Source organism: Argiope bruennichi, chromosome 11, assembly GCF_947563725.1.
Source record: "Argiope bruennichi chromosome 11, qqArgBrue1.1, whole genome shotgun sequence".
Classification (NCBI taxonomy): Eukaryota; Metazoa; Arthropoda; class Arachnida; order Araneae; family Araneidae; genus Argiope; species Argiope bruennichi.
In genome coordinates this window covers 59,761,199-59,779,833 of record NC_079161.1, presented here as the reverse complement: position 1 = coordinate 59,779,833, position 18,635 = coordinate 59,761,199, and positions in this window count along the sequence as shown.

Genomic DNA, 18,635 nt, shown 5'->3' with positions numbered 1-18,635 from the left:
ACACAAATTTGACATCTGTGTACCGAAGATACCGGTAAAAATTTGAGCCAAATCTAACTACTGACTGTCTGTCGATCCGTACTTTTAAACATGAGTAAATGCGATAGTTAAAAAATAAAATAACTTAAATATATAAAATTTTCAAGAGTAGTTTTGTGCCAAACGTTTGTTTCAATCTATTGAGAGAAACATGTATAAAACCCGAATTCGATTTTTCGATACTATTAACACTTGTCAAGACTTAATCCCCAAATAACTCGCCGAGGATGACACGTGAGCTTCAGTAAAAATGTTAGATGCATACCAAAAATTAATATTCCATTTAGTAATTTGAGCGACATTTTTTTTTTTTTTTCATTTGAAAAAAAGAATCGAACGCAGTGGCGTAAATGTTGAGTATTCATGTCCACCCCTTTAAAAATTGATGCACATGTTACGACAGTATAGGACTGAAGCGCATTAAATAAAATACAGTAATTACTATGCCAAATATATCCAAAATGACGTTGGAATTGGATATGATAAAATATGTTTTAAGTTATCAACTTCGACTCCATGGTTCTGCCTACAGACCTATTAAGGTTAAATCCTTATAGTCATCACAGGCTGCAGTATAGTCCATGCAGATGGACAAATAGACATAGATATTGTACCGCAATCTCTATGTCCTAAATGGGACTATCCGTTACCGATATAGGTTTTGCCAACCTCACGCCTTTATTACCCAAGAACCAATCACCATACAGGAAGCATCTCGTCCTAATTTGGGATCCCCGGGACATACTAAAAGTAATGTTTAATTGTGTTTTAAGTGTATAGTCTTGAGAAAAACATATTGCACACTGTTTTTTTCTGCGCTGATAATCTGCTATTGGCAGCAACATAACCTAAAATAATATTCAAGATAAAATTTAAAATTTCGGAAATTTTTTAAGCGCCCAAAAAGCTGTTTCTGAAAGAAACTCTTGAAAGATGTCAAATCATATGTCTTTTTTTTTTTAATGCAAATATCCGAATATCCGTAGAGTCTCTCCTCTTAATAAAAGCCGCACCCTTATCTCTTCTGCATAGTATTATATACATTCTTTCAAATGGAAACAGACTATTCAAAAACATTTGAAAAGCAACATTATCCAAACTATCTAAGCAAATAAAAAAAAGAAGAAAATATGCTTATCTTTTAACAAAAGATTATGATTCCACTGCTACGGTTTATGCTTTAAATATGCCTCCCATTACATTCATCGCCATGAAATATACAAAAGATTAAAGGAATTCAAAATACTTTGTAAAGGATTCAGTGAATGCAAATCCATTCAGTATTTTTCAGAATATATCTTATGTTTATTCAACTTCTCAGGTTAAATAATAAAATATGCAAAGCAATATATGATTATTATAACACAACCACTCATACATATGAAAATATTTTCCGAAGTTAAGTTGCGTGGAATATCAAATGTTTAACTAGATCATTTGAATACAGAAACAATGTGTAAATAAGCACTATTTTCTTCTTAAAAATTAAAAGAACCTATGAACAGGTCTTTATTCTTATATTTACAGCATAGCCTTTAGCAAAAATATTTTCAAAGCAGTCTTTAAAGAGCAAACGGTGATTTTCAACTCAAAAGAAAATAGATATATTCTATAAAACTTACGTTATGAAAAATTAGGCAATCTTTTTAGACAAAGGAATAATGTCATAAAATATCTTCATGCAAATAATCTCATATTTTGGAGTTTCATAGTGTACCTGAATATAAAATAATTTCGCGGAATTTTGCTTCAGAATATTTATGTTTTTTAAAGAAGGATTTTGAGATTTTCTGAGAAGAAAGGATTTTAGAATTCTGTCCTATTTCTTAGAATAACGTTCATTTTAAATATTTATTATTCCCTTTAAAATGCACTTTCGATTTAACAAAAAAAATTAGAATGGTGTTTTAGTATGCATTTCAGAAGAAAACTGGAATTTGGCGAATGTAAAGCAGTTTTATATTTTGAAATTTTGTATTTTATATTTGTTGACAAAAGCCTTTCATTTGAAAAGAAGTGAGATATTTCAAAATAATTTGAATCAAAATTTTGAAAAAAAGGTATATCATAAAATGCTTTTCACTGTCTCATACTTGACGTTTACAGTGTACAAGTACTGTATTCGACGAAAAATTTCGTATTCGAAATTTTGACACATTCTATACTTCAGATTTCTGAGTTCTAAAAACACATTTTTGACATTATATCTGTGTGTCTGTCTGTACACATGCTGATTCAAAAACATTTTGAGCAAGACAATCGAAATTTAATTACTTTTTTTAGAGCTTGTTTTTTAAAGTCTATCAAATATTTAATAAAGCCCATCACGGTAATGTCTGTCTGTCTGTCCGAGTGTAAGTGAACACGATAACTTCAAAATGTATGGAGTTATATCAGTAAAATTTTTCACACTGTTTCAGCATCTAAATTACAGATTTATATTAAACTTTGAATTAATATCGTCTGCGAATGACGTATAGAGGATGTATATTCAGACACCTTTTTCAATTCCTACTATTATCTCACACTCTCCCTATATATATATTTATATATCTTGTTCAAATTTTCAATCTTTAATAAAATACTTTTTATTCATTCACTCAAGTTCAAATACATTTTTTAAAACTTGTGGTGGATGACTCTTAATGTTAATACAGTTTTTTTTCAAATATTAATTCATTAATTATTCATTTTAATTAATTTTTGATACTTTAAATAGATTTTTAGCAGTTTGTAATTAGAAGTCAAATCAACAGGCAGTAGCTCAATCGATAAAATGAAAGGATTTCAGTACTTTTCACGTGAAGGTGAAGAATGCAAGTTCAATTCTTGCGAAAGTAGGAATTGACTTTATTATTTTACCTATATACTACTTGTTAATGCGATCATTTTGAAACGCAAAGAAAGTAAATAAATGAAATTTGATAGAGGATTTTGTTACAAAAATTCTAGTTATATGTCAATTTTTTTGCTCCAATTGGTTCAACAAAAGGTTGTCAAAAATGTACATTAGGTTACCTTTCTATATTATAATATACAAATCTTCCATATGCTAGACTCTGATAACATATACTTGAGCAATCGTAGCATTCACAGAATACATTATCATACCTCAAAATTTTGAACTTCGGTCAGATGAAGAGGACAGGTCATCGCGGACTTCCATTAACGACATATATAAATGCCACTCCCCTTCAAATCAACAAACAATGACAAAGTCGGCTCAGTAATTTTTATTTTTATTAATACTCTCCCAAATTAAATTTTTTCTGAACTTCGGAAATAATTTAAAATTTACTTTTTGCCTAATTTTCATTAATTGATTTTATTATTTTAATGATATCCGAATCACTTTAAAAGTTTCAAAACATATTCAATCATAAGATTTTCTTCCATTCTTGAAAAGATACGATAGGAGATATTTATTATTTGCACAATTCACAGGGGGAATCAGAACGTGAAGGTGCATTACTGCAAAAGGCAACGAGCAATTTAAGATAGATTATCCAAATATTTATGTATGAAACTGACCTACGATGTCAGAGGATTCAACTCCATTAAGAAGTTTAATATACTCAATAAACAGAACAAGTGTAAAGTTAATAAATGCTCAAGTCATTAATACATATAGAAATTTAATCTTAAATATATTTTATTCCAAGAATCATGACCATTTTGAAAATAAAGAATGATATTCAAATCAAATCAAGTCAATATTTCCAGCGAACCAAAAGGTCATCATAAACGGCTAGTTATTCACTTGTAAACATTTATAAAATAAAATGCTAAATCAGGAATTCCATGTTAAAATCGATATTTACTATTTTCAATCAATCATACATATAAATGTTGCAGAAAACCAAATAAAGGGCATCCTAAAATTAACGTGCAGTGCATTTGCCACCATTCGTAAGGTAAAATGTTGACAACAACCCTATTAAAAAAATCATTTGACAACTGATAGATTAGGATGCGTGAAAAGGAAGCGTCGCACTATAGTACAACGTGCTTCCGTTGTTGAACAATATTTCAGAAATAATGAAAGTTTGCGGCCACAGTTCGACAATTTGAGAATTGGCCTCCTAGATCGTGTTATTTAACAAATTTATTTCTTTTTATGGAGTTGTTTGAAGTCCAAGGCCTATGCCAACAAGCTCACGTGCATTAAAGGAGGAAATTCAACGCTGCAGCAACGAAATTCAGCCACACTTATGCAAAATGGTCATGAAAAATTTTGCCAAAAGCGTGCGTATGTGAAGGCAAAAACGTGGAGGCCATTTTCTCCATGCATTATTCTATAAATAATCCTATCTTGAGTGTTTCACGATTCTATAAAAATATAACAATTTAAAGGGAAAAAAGTCTTTTTTTTTATTTAATTAAAATTTCGCTTAACACGTTGCTCTATCGTATAACACTCCATTTTTAGTCACCCTAAATTATCAGCTGCCAAATGTTTTTAAATAGGATTGCTAACACTTTAGTGCTCGAATGGTAGCAAATTCAAATCTCGCATTAACACGTAACTATTCTATAACGCTCCATTTTTACAACCCTAAACTGGCAGCTGTCAAATGTTTTTTATTGGGTTGCTAAAACTTTAATGCACGTCTGGGGGCAAATTCGAATCTTGCATTAACAAATTGTTCTACCGTGTAAAGCTCCATTTCTACTAACCCTAAACTATCAGCTGTCAAATGGAATTTTTTTTTCATACGGTTACCAACACTTCAGTGCACGAATTGTGGCAAATTCAAATATTGAGATAACATTCTTTTTTACCGTGTAACGTTCCACCTTTGCCAACCCTAAACTATTAGCTGTCAAATGTTTTTTTAATAGGTTTACCGACACTTTAGTGCACGAATGTTGGCAAATTCAAATCTTGCATTAGCACGTTCTTCTATCGTGTAAAGCTCCATTTTTGCTAGCCCCAAACTATTAGCTGTGATAGGGTTTTTTATAAGGTTTCCAACACTTTAGTGCATAGATAGTGTCAAATTCAAATCTTGCATAAACATGTGCTTCTATCTTTTGAAGCTCTATTTTTAGTAACCCTACATTATCAACTGTCAAATGTTTTTATTAATAAGGTTTCCAACACTTTATACACTAATAATGGCAAAATCAAATCTTGCCTCAGCACGTTGTTCTATCGTGTATAATTCCATTTTTATGAATCCTAAAGTATCAGTTGTTTTAATTGGATCGCCAACTCTTTACCACATTTAATGATAGCAAATTCAAATCTTGCATAAATATGTGCTTCTATCTTTTGAAGCTCTATTTTTAGTAACCCTACATTATCAACTGTCAAATGTTTTTATTAGTAAGGTTTCCAACACTTTATACACGAATAATGGCAAAATCAAATCTTGCCTCAGCACGTTGTTCTATCGTGTATAATCCATTTTTATGAATCCTAAAGTATCAGTTGTTTTAATTGGATAGCCAACTCTTTACTGCATTTAATGATAGCAAATTCAAATCTTGCATAAACATGTGCTTCTATCTTTTGAAGCTCTATTTTTAGTAATCCTACATTATCAACTGTCAAATGTTTTTATTAATAAGGTTTCCAACACTTTATACACGAATAATGGCAAAATCAAATCTTGCCTCAGCACGTTGTTCTATCGTGTATAGCTCCATTTTTATGAATCCTAAAGTATCAGTTGTTTTAATTGGATCGCCAACTCTTTACTGCATTTAATGATAGCAAATTCAAATCTTGCATAAACATGTGCTTCTATCTTTTGAAGCTCTATTTTTAGTAACCCTACATTATCAACTGTCAAATGTTTTTATTAGTAAGGTTTCCAACACTTTATACACGAATAATGGCAAATTCAAATCTTGCCTGAGCACGTTGTTCTATCGTGTATAGCTCCATTTTTATGAATCCTAAAGTATCAGTTGTTTTAATTGGATCGCCAACTCTTTACTGCATTTAATGATAGCAAATTCAAATCTTGCATAAACATGTGCTTCTATCTTTTGAAGCTCTATTTTTAGTAATCCTACATTATCAACTGTCAAATGTTTTTATTAATAAGGTTTCCAACACTTTATACACGAATAATGGCAAAATCAAATCTTGCCTCAGCACGTTGTTCTATCGTGTATAGCTCCATTTTTATGAATCCTAAAGTATCAGTTGTTTTAATTGGATCGCCAACTCTTTACTGCATTTAATGATAGCAAATTCAAATCTTGCATAAACATGTGCTTCTATCTTTTGAAGCTCTATTTTTAGTAACCCTACATTATCAACTGTCAAATGTTTTTATTAGTAAGGTTTCCAACACTTTATACACGAATAATGGCAAATTCAAATCTTGCCTGAGCACGTTGTTCTATCGTGTATAGCTCCATTTTTATGAACCCTAAAACATCAGCTGTTTTAATTGGATTGCCAACTCTTTACTGCATTTAATGATAGAAAATTCAAATCTTGCATAAACATGTGCTTCTATCTTTTGAAGCTCTATTTTTAGTAACCCTACATTATCAACTGTCAAATGTTTTTATTAGTAAGGTTTCCAACACTTTAATACACGAATAATGACAAATTCAAGTCTTGCCTGAGCACGTTGTTCTATCGTGTATAGCTCCATTTTTATGAACCCTAAAACATCAGTTGTTTTAATTGGATCGCCAACTCTTTACTGCATTTAATGATAGCAAATTCAAAACTTGTATTAAAACGTTGTTCTATCGTGTAAAATTCCATTTTTACTAACCCTAAACTATCAGCTGTCACATGGGTTTTTTAATAGGGTCGCCAACACTTTAGCGCACGAATAGTGAGAAATTGAAATCTTACTTTAATTTTGGGGCATGTTTCATAAGTGAAAGTTTTTCTTTAGTGCAATTTCATAAATTTTAGAACTTTGTTCGCAGTTTCAGTTAAGCATTATTATTATTATTATTTGTCGATTAAAAGATCTATCACCTGCTATTGGAATAATGATTAAAAGTATATTCGTGCGAATTTTATAGCTATGTGTAAACTGTTCCGGAAATGAAAAAAGAATCTCAGGGTTGATTTATAGTTGCTATGAAAAGAAAGGGGAGAGATGAAAAGAAAAAGCTACTCATTTTTTTCTTGTTTGATTGCAAAATTTCAAAATCGTACCATGGGGACTGGATTGGTGGTGTCGCATTTCAGAACGTAATGGGATAGGAAGTACCTTTCTCCATTACGAGGGTTGTAATAAAACCGATTCTGAGATGTAATAAAATGCTCTCGACCCCTCTTTGTCATTTAAGATATTTCCAAAAATGAGAGCAGAGCAGCGATGCATTGTGGGAAGAGAGAATGTCGGAGGAATATAATCGAAATACATTTATTTCCTTTAAATATAAATAGAGATTTATAAATGTAATGCAGTTTTGTTATAAAGGCAACGATGATAATATTTCTATATATTACTGTCAAACGAAATTATTTGAAATTTCATTATATAAAAAAATACCCTGCGGAGTGATCATTTTTAACTCTGGGTTGTTTGAAAAAGTTTAATATTTCAAAGAAGAAAGATATAGTTATTTTGTTCATAAATATACAGCTATGAATTAGAGAAAAATTGTTTTTTTTTAATTTATAAATATATAGTATTATTACTGTTATATCATTTGAAAGTGCATGCATAGACTAATACTATAATTCAGGCATTCTTTTCAATTCTCTGAGACTAGAAAATGAATGTTTCCCCTACGCTTATGTCTGATTCGAGTGGGTACTTGTATAATGTTGACGTAAAACAAAGGGAATTTTCTACTTGAAAAATTTGCTCATACTCTCTAATAAAGATATTATCTCTTTCTCGCGCATAAAAGTCTCGACTTGGGGTTCGCGATAAGGTTGTGAACCCCAAGAGTCCCCAACTTTTTTTCAGAGTCATGCACAAGAGAATAGTAAAAGAAAAAAATAGTTTATAAAAATTTGTACAATAAAAAATAACTCGTATTTATGTATTATTAAACTCATGTCATTTGGCGAATGATAGTTAAGGTATATCTTATTACGGTGCTTAATTTTGGTGTGAAATCATTGAAGCGCGATACGTACATGAGGTGTACCAAAAAATCAAATTTGTGTTTTGGGTGTCTATATTTCCCACTTATTGATCTCAATTTGACGCATAACGGCAACTACAATCATAAAACCCCATACCAAATTTCACTTATTTACATGATTCCGATTTTAAGTTTTTGCATCTATATGTTTGCAAAAGTACAGACTTGTCGACTGACTTTTACAGCTTTATACGAAGCAAATTTGACACAGAAGAATCTTTAGAATGTAAAATTTATTTAATAAATTTTATCCATATAATTCTTTTTTCGTTTTGTATTTACAGTATTAATTTTATTCCAATAGCAGGACAAACAGACTTTCTCTGAATGAAATTCGTTAAAAATTCGGGGTAAAAATTATATAACAAATCCCATTCATTTAGCTCAAAGCATTTTGCGCTACCGTGGTTATAAGAGAAGTATAGCTCCTAAAATGGGATTTTCGTATCCAGAAAGATCTGAAACATAAATATTCGTCAAAAGCAAGAGTTCAAATTGTTTGAATACTTTTGCTTTGTATGTTCCCTATACGATGAAATAAAACTAGATATCGAGCCTTTTAAACCTATTAGGATTTTTTTAATTAAGTATACTTAAACGTTAAGATTGATTTAAATGGCAGAGGAAATGCATGTTCATTTTGTTCGTCATCGCTATAGAATATCGGAATACAAATCCAAAAGAAATGCAAAAATCGATTGCTCTGAACTGAAGTTACATTTGCGTGCCAAACTTTACAACAAGCTTAGCTATCACATTTTGCTTAAAGAACTTTTGAGTAATTAAAAACCATTCCTCTATTCCCAACTTTCTGGAAATGACTGAGAAACGACATGCCTTCAAACAATGTTCAACATAAAAAATGCCAAACTATTCCTTTTCTCTCTCTCTCTCGATAAGGTTGCCATTGACATTGGGAAGTAGAATGAAAAATACCTCCCCATTTTAAGCACAGATCAATTCCTCCACATTCGAATGCAGCCAGTACAACGAATATTACACGAATGAGTAAACTTTTTAAAGTTTACCACCCCTCCAAATACTCCCCTACAAAATGCCAATAGTAGAGAGAATCCGTCCCACCCACCGCCGACCACCCCAAAAGGAACGTCCCAGGGAAACGGAAATCGTTTGCCAGCACGGGCATTGAAACAAATGGCATGTCGAAGTTGCTTTCCGTTCTCTCTGGAGTACGTATTATACGCCTCATTTAAAACTGCTTGATTTGGAAATACCGATTTGTCTTCAGTATTTTTAGAGATTGCGTTCCGTTCGTATTAGGGCTAGACCTTGTGCCATAGAAGATTAAGAAATTCTCCCTACTCTTAGACTCCCGATTGTTGCTTGGCGCAATTACCATATAAATCTTCCTGTCAATGCTCCTGCCTGTGTGTCAGAACTGCTTCCGAACCCTTGATGCTGTAATAGGTGAACTACATCAAATCTCATGGGTTTTCTTATAAATTATTCATCGGATGAGTTTTTGACGAAATGAAAAACATTTGGACTCGGTATTTTCTCTTAAATGAAACCTTGTGGAAAGTCTGTTTTATGATGGTAGTAAAACGAATGAAGGATAGTAGAGTCCCTGAAATTCTTCAGCATGCATGTGGAATAAATTGCATCCTTCGGATATGTATCAGTATCAGAATGAATCGCGCTCTAAAGAAAGGTATCAGGATTGGAATGAATTGCTGCCTTTAGAAATGAATCAGTATCAGAATGAATTGCTTCCTTCAGAAATGTATCAGGTTCGTAAACTGTCACTATATTCAAGTTCCATTTTAACAAAAGCAGAAAATTCATGTTTCTACTTAGAAAATAAAATGCAGTTATAATTGTTGCATATAAATGCATAAAAATGTACTTATTGTTCGAAAATTCATTATTTTTTTTATCCTAGAAACACCTGATGCATCTGAATTATAGAACAACCTAATTATTATTTACAGCTTTTATACAAATCTTCATGTCAATGCTTCTGTCTGTGTGCCAGAACTGCTTCCGAACCCTTGATGCTGTAATAAATGAACTAAATCAAGTCTTATGGGTTTTCTTGTAAATTATTCATCAGATAAGTTTTTGACGAAATGAAAAACATTTGGACTCGGTATTTTCTCTTAAATGAAACCTTGTGGAAAGTCTGTTTTATGAGGGCAGTAAAACGAATGAAGAATATTAGAGTCCCTGAAATTCTTCAGCATGCATGGGGAATAAACTGCATCCTTCTGAAATGTATCAGTATCAGAATGAATCGCGCTCTTAAGAAATGTATCAGGATCGGAATGAATGGCTTCTTTAAGAAATTACCAGGATCGTAATGAATTCCTTTCTTAAGAAACGTATCAGGATCGGAACGAATTGCTTCCTTGAGAAATGCATCTTGAACGTAAACTGTCATTATATTCGCATTCCATTTTAATAAAAGCCGAAGGTACAAATCTATATTAACACAATGAAATAAAATCATAATTATTGCATATAAATTCACCACTTCTTTAATAGTTGAAATTATTGATTACGATCAGTAAATTTCAATATCCTCATAGAAAAATTGTTTGTCCAAGAAAAGTTTCATCTTAAGTTTCTTCTACGCCATCCTAAGCTAAATTAAATTTACCATCCTGAATAAAACATATATAAAACTATTATCCATAATTGCCATAAAATAATGTTCTCTAAAATTTTAATCATTTAAGGAATTTGATATAGTTTTTCCGCTTCTGGCGGGATAAATTCCTTCTACAAGAAATATTCTGTAAACAAAAACAGTCACCGAAGATTTTATGAAGTAAAACCATCATTACTATTATGATTATTTGAAAAAAAAATAAAGAAAAATATACTTACTACTAAAATTTAAATTACTATTCCCAGGCCTAATGCCGCTGAATTCTTGAATACCCTAATTATTATTTGGAGCTTTTGCATATAAATCCATCAGTCAATGTTTTTGCTTGTCAGCCAGAATTGCACAAGAACTAGCTGTAATGAATGAATTACATCAAATCTCATGGATTTTCTTAGAAATATTAATCTAATGAGTTTTTTTTTATTAAGGTAACAAAATGAATAAAAGATATTACATCCACAAAAATTTTATATCTTGAATATATTATAAATTGATTCCTTAAGAAATTCATCGCGATCTTAAGCACTCAGTTATTTGCGATGCACTACAAAACGACGTGATCCATGATCAAACGTGCAAAATAAAAATAAATCCATAAATATTGCATTACTTTAAAGTCATTTTTTTAACTTCAGGATAAATTCAGACTGTTCGCATAATATTTCGTGATTTTAAGCCATCCTAAGCTAAGTCAAATATATTATCAGTGACAAGAAATATATACCACAATCAACCGATATTATAATAAAATAAATATTCCAAAAATTAGAGCAACTCTTCAGCTTACCTGCTGGATAAACTGTTTAAGTATGAAATATTTTGTAATCCTATAGTACATTCAAAGTAGACGACCCGCGACGTAAAAGCCGTCTACTATTTATGATGAAATGAAAAATAATATGCGTGAATGTGTGCATTCATGAACATTTGAATTCTTAGATTTAAGGTGTTTAATTCTTCTAGGCAACTGTCTTGTTTCAGAGTCAGAATGGTTTTCAAGTTATTGATACTGCTATAACAGGACTGAATCAATTATTTAAATATTCTTATAAATTATTTTTCCAGGCAGTTTTTTTATGATAAAAATTGTTTACTTGGGTTTTTCTTCGGTTATAAAACCGTGTGCATATCCAAATATCCGAAAACATATTAGAAAAATTAAGTTTTTCAGAAAAACTTTTTATAATTCTATAGCATTGATGTAACGGGAATTTATCAATCGGATTAAATTTGATAACATATTCAGATATAAGCTAATGGCGCTAAAGACTCAAACTGTCATACACTGGTTTGTTTCTCATTGCAATGGTATTGTCAATGATTTCATGAAACAACAGATGAGGTTGGAATTTTAAACAAGAAATATCAAAATCAAAAACGAAATTATATCATGCAAATGAAAATTATTGTTTTTATTGATATATAACTAATCAATATAGTTTTTCTTTGTCCTGGAATTTCAACTTTATTTTTGCAGAAAGGATCCCAAATGAAACAGCCATATTCGATATCGGAAAGAAGAACTGAAATATAAGGAACTCAGAATCAACTGTTACGAATATTATTTAATTTTTTGTTTCAAAAGTCGCATTTTTTTTTTCCATACATATATCGTATGAAACGTCCCCAAAGTAGCTCAACAGAAAATACATTATTTTTATTTTTGGAAACTCCAAATCTTTACATGTCTTTGAATCAGCCTCAAAGCAGCTGACAAGAATATTTATACATATGAAAATCTTTCAAATCAATCAATCAAATCAAAAATTTTTATATTCTTTAAGACTTTTGCTTAATTATTATTGTAATGATCTTATTATGATGTAAATCTAATATTATGTCATATTTCAAATGAAATAAAGTAAAAGGGAATAGGTAATCTTCTGGTTGTATGGACTTGAATGGGTGACATGATGACTAGGATAAGTACTGTAGCGATTTGCTATGAGCGAGGACAGAACCTGGGACCTTGTGGTTCGCAGCCGAGTAACAAGACCACAATACAAAAGCAATTGCTCGTGTTTCGTAGCTGTTATCTGGCTTATAAGCTTTTCACCACAGTACTCTCTCTCCAATGAGTTGGAAGTGAGACGAACGATATGGCTGTTGAGTGGTGATGTATTAGCTTTGAGTCTAATGTGCCTGTACCCATTTGAGTAGTGTCAAGCGTTATGGCGAGTGTGTGTGGGTGAGTGGTTGCTGTTGTTGCTTCAAGTGAATCTGACGGCTTTGTATTGCAGCATCAAGTGAATTTAACGACTTTGGGTTGCTGAGGGAAGATGGCGCCACAACAGCTGTACGAAGGTTCATCGCCCGGTTTGCTATGAGCGAGGATAGAACCTGGGACCTCGTGGTTCCCAGCCGAGTAACAAGACGACAAGACAAAAGCAATTGCTCGCGTTTCTTAGCTGTTATCTAGCTTATAAGCTTTTCACCACAGTACTCTTCTGCCTGCATATTCCAGATGATGTATTACTCAGAAGATTTGGTAATGGAGTTCATTCCTTGATAATGTAAGAAGTACTTTAACTTCTTAACTGGGTATAGTCACTTTGCGCAACTCCATCTCTATTCTATATGGGGTTTGTCTGGTAAGGAGTAAAATTATGAATATGGTTTGCTACTATTTATGTTATGAATATGGTTTGCTACTCGTTATCTTGTGAAAAATTAAATTTTATTGTTATTGCAATGATATGATTACAATAACTAATTTGTAAATGTAACATTATGTCATAGTCTTCTGGTGGTATGGACTTGACTGGGAGGCATAATGATTGGTTATCCTGCTACTTGAACTTGATGGTGTCACACTCAAATGGTTTGGTGTTGGAGTTTTGTCTTTAATGCTACATGTGGTACTTGTTCTACAGGACTGGGTGGCGCTGTTTAGTGCGATCACGTCTTTGTTCCATATGGCCTTTCGTTGGGACAGAGTTAATTTCTGAGTGCACTTGGAGCTATGTCATCGTTCTCTTGCGAATAATTCAGCTTTAATGTTATTGCAATGATTGTATTAATGTAATGTTGTATTAATGCAATGACTGTAATTAATTTGTAAATGTAACATTATGTTGTATTTCAAATGGAAAATAGTGGAATGGCATAGTCTTCTGGTAGAGTGAAGCGGTTGTTGTTGTTTCTTATAGCACTTGTCATGGAGAAGCCCGCTGTTACGAAGGCAGCGATTCTTAGTCGGTGAGGGAGCGTCTCCTGTTTTTATAGTAGCGCCATCTAGAGCCAAGCAAACAACTTAGCGACAAACACGTCACAACCCTTTTTACGGGACGAACTTCATTCACGCATTTCATTCACAGACCGTAATTCAGACCTGAATCAGAGAACGACCACCCCTGATCCAGTACCCCCAGTGGTATTACTCTCGACATGTAGGACTTAGCGACCACGGCAGGTTTATACGCGCGTCAGGCACTAAGCACGCGGGGAATCTTCGGCCGGCGGGGTTCGACATCGCAACTTAAGGGACGCGAATCCAACGCTCTACCCACCAGGCTGTCCCAGCTTCAGTGTGAAGCTGAATGGATGGAATAATGCTGGACACTACTTCTTGCACACACATTATGGTGTCTCGCTCAAGTGATCTTTTGTTGTAGTTTAATCTTAGATCTACAAATGGTGCTTGTGATTCTCAACTGGATGGAGTTGCTTTGCGCAATCACATCTCTTTCGTATAGTCTTTGGCTGGAACAGAGCAAATTTCTGAATATGCTTTGTTACTAAATCATTGTTATCTTGTGAAAATCAAATTTTATGTTAAAAACAACAAATATATAAGTAACCGAATCTGAATGAAATAATACGAGATTATTTATGGGCTAAAAGTAAATCATGAATAACGATTTCTCAGTGGAATTTCTACTTTTCACAATATTAACTTTTTGCCCATATATCTTAAAATCAACAGCAGGTTGTTTTTCAAAAGAGCGGCATTTGTATTAGACTGTATGAGATATAATAATTTAAGTTAGTGTTCAATTAGTAAACAGGCAGTTGATATTAAAATACAGACAAGATTATTAATGAATAAAATTTTTAAAAAAACAGTGGTCTGAATTATAGCTTTATGGAACTCCAGAAGCATTTGAAGGTTCATGAGAGACAGCGTTAATAGTGAGTGTAGAGTTACACGCGACCCTCAAACGGAGCACTATTTCCATTTTTCAATCCATAGCATCATTTTTATTTTTTTATGTCTTTTGCAAACAGTGATGAAAGGATGTTTTCATCTTCAAACCTCTTCAGGAATGTATCTATTAAGACATGGCATCTTGGTCAGATTTTGAAAAACATCTTCGAAACAAATTTTCCACCAGTTATTTTATTTTTCCCAATTACGGCAATCTAATAAGCGATGGCACAAAATACTTCTAATTAACGGATTATCTGTCAACCAACAACATAATAATCCTAAAAAGGAAATTAAAACTAATTTTATGTACACTTTTCATACCACTCCAATTCGGACAAAAAAACAAAAAAAGTAGGCAATCTCTTTCAAGCCATCCTCATCTCACCCCTCATTACTTCCATTCCCACTTAGCTAATTACGTAAGTCCCCCCCCCTCCGTAAATGGTTCCTCATTCTCTTCAAACCAACAATACCTAACTATAAAAAAGAGGAAATCTCAAAAACAAGTCCTGCCTTTGGAAAAAGTACAATGAAGACTAGGAAGAGCCTCCGTCGTTAAGAAGAAATGCACCGGAAAATGCCCGTTAAAAAAATGGGAAGAATCACTCTTAGAGGAAGACGGGTATTAGAGAAGGAAAGCTTAAAGGCCTTAAGAACAGTTTTTAATCGTTGGTTAGGTTCACTTGAAACGTTAAAGCAATGTCTCATTTTTTTTTCCTCATTCGATGTAAAGGGTTTCGAACAGAATTTGGAACTTTCTTTCTGGAGTGTGTATCCATGATACTTAATTGTTTCGTTATGTTTAGCTTTATTTTTATTAAGTTGTAATTCAGGGATTTGCGTTGAGATGCTGTTTTTTTTTTCTTGTTGTTTTTGAGACAAGTGCTTTACATGTCTTTCGATGAGCACTAACAATTTCGGATTCAAACCAGAAGAAGAAATGACTTACGGTCGAGTAAATGCTGCAAGTTTTTTTTTTTTTTTCCAAATAATAAAAATATTATGGCAATTCTTTCAATAACGAAACAGTTCTTAGAGGGTTGATCAAGTAGCTAATACAAGAAATCAATCTGATGAACATTCATGATTTTCTTTTATTTAAATGGCCAGTTTATATGTAGGTAAGATTGAAAAATATTTATAAGTAATCAGCACGTGATTCGTATCTAAATAATTTCTAAAAAAACTCAATTTTACAAAAAAAAAAAAAAAAAAAAATCTGCTGATCTTAGCTTGGTTTTCCAGGTACTATAAATAAAATTAAAGCATTAACTATTGAAAAATTTCATTCATATTTTTCTCAAAAATATTAAGAAGCATATGAAGGTTTTAGTGAAGTTTATGTTATTTTTATTAATTATAAGTAAGTTTCTGGTGTAATTATAAATAATATTTTTGCACACATGGTTTTTATTATCCAAGTATGTATTACTCTGATTATTTGATAGTTGAATTTGAAACAGATAAAACATTCTGAAAGAGATCCATTATATGGATAATACACTCCATATATGCATGCAAGCGAAAAAACCAGATCTAATAACGGTCAACTCTTTTATAGATTTGGTTCAAAATTAAATAAAAACTTAAATTTTAGAATCTACCGCTTACCAAATTTAATCTATCTAGCTCTTTGATCTTTGTTCCTTGTACTGGAACAGTCAGACAGACTTCCTGCGAATAAATTTAGCTCAAAATTTGACAGAAATCTACAAATTCAGTTGACAGTCAATTGCCATATTTCATCCGTCCAGCCGAAAACGTTTTTGAGTTATCGTTTTCATAGACAGATAGACAGACATAATGCCAAAAATGTGTTTCTCGAATGGATGAATGTCATTCGTCAAAATCACAAGCTCAAATTTTTAGACGATTTCAATATTTATTTTTTATTTCATATACCAGAAATTAAAAAATGATAGAAAGAATTTACTGACCATATAAAGTAAAATATAAAATGAAATTTTAGTTTTTTTTAAATGTCTTCACCTACTAGGAACTAAAAATGGCTAATTTTCCTGTTAGATAAAAAAAGTATCACAATACTATGTAATTTTTGTTGTTGTTTATTTGCCATGTGTACTGTGACCACGTGACAAAAATCCGGGTTTCAGATTGAAAAGTTTCGATTTCGAGACCCCGTGCACGAAACATATATTGAGCATATGATCAGCTTATCAGCACGTTATCAAAGCAAAAGTGAAGAAAAGATGGGCGTCTGACTTGTCAATAGGCATATTTTCGTTATGTAATTCTCAAAAAAAATTTCATTTATTATTTATATTTAAGTTGCCGTGATATTGTTAATAAACAATGGATATAATTTAAAAAATATATTTCTCTCTCTCTCTCTCTCTCTCTCTCTCTCTCTTTTTTTTTTTTTTTTTTTTTTTTTTTTTTGTCTCAGAAAGTTATAAATCGTGAATATTCATCAAAAACCTCAAGGTCGAATTTTCTGAAGATTGCAATATTTTCTTTTTCTATAGTCCAAATACAGGGAAACAGAAAATAATGAAATATTTTATTTCATATGAATTTCTACGACATCCTGCTTTCTTTTCTACGAAATACTTCAGATGGTTTCGGCTGAAAAATGAACTCTTTCCTCTTCCTCCCAAATTACTATGCATTCTTCTGGCTATAAAATGCAAAAAACAAATACAAAGATCTATAAACTATCCAAATGTAGTAGATTTTTCCCAGTAATACCATTACTGAAAAAAAAATACAAGGACAACAGAAACGACAGTAAGTAGTTTACGTTTTTCCATAACCGAATTCCTTCCCGTTTTTCAAACAAAACTACATCATACGCATCTTACTGCTGAATCATTTCTAACATTACAGCAAGCAATATTTTTTTATTCTTTATTCTTTTACGTTTTCTTAAGAAAACGGCTCACGCAAAATCATTTCCAGAGAAAAAAAAACGCTCGTGATACTACCTTTAATGCGTAACTGTCACGAAAATACGTTAAATTCAAACTCTGGAGAAAATACGATTAATAATACAAAAAAAGTAGGTAAACACACTAAAAAATAGTTGAGAAAAGCAAAATCTACTTTTTTTTTCATGTGTGAAGTGAAAAGTACTGTGTTGTAACATGGTATCGAGGTTGAAATGATTGATTTCAAATGTTAATCACTTGTGAACACGCACGTTCTTTCTTTGGAGTTGGTCCGTTCGTTCATGACGAATTGATTGCAGCATTTTTCTTCTCGTAGTAATACTACAAGTATTCTTTTAGAAGTCATTCGAATTTCAAATGTAAATTGCAAAAAAAAAAAAAAAAAATCACTTGGTTTATTACGACTTTAATAAACATTGAAGTACTCGAGACTCATTTTGTATTGAATGTCCAACACTATGCTATAATATTGCTTCTCTAAACAGGGATGAAAATGAAAAAAGAAAAAAATATATATATATTCTACACTTGAATTCTTAATTCTATCAATACTTAAAGGGCCCAAATATCCGATTAACGAAACTATAGTGGTCGCTCAAGACCTTTGGGTATCACTACAAAATTCCTTCCGCCTTTCAGTAAAAGCACTAGAGGTGATAACGAAGACAATGATTACGCACCAGTGGCGCGTGCTTTGTTCCTCGCACTCTCACCCAAAAGGGTTTGAAGGGTCTTCAGATATTTCAAGAGCTTTTCAAAGAGTGTCCGAACATACAATTAATTAATTACTACGAATTAAGCGTTTCCCTCTGTTACATATTAG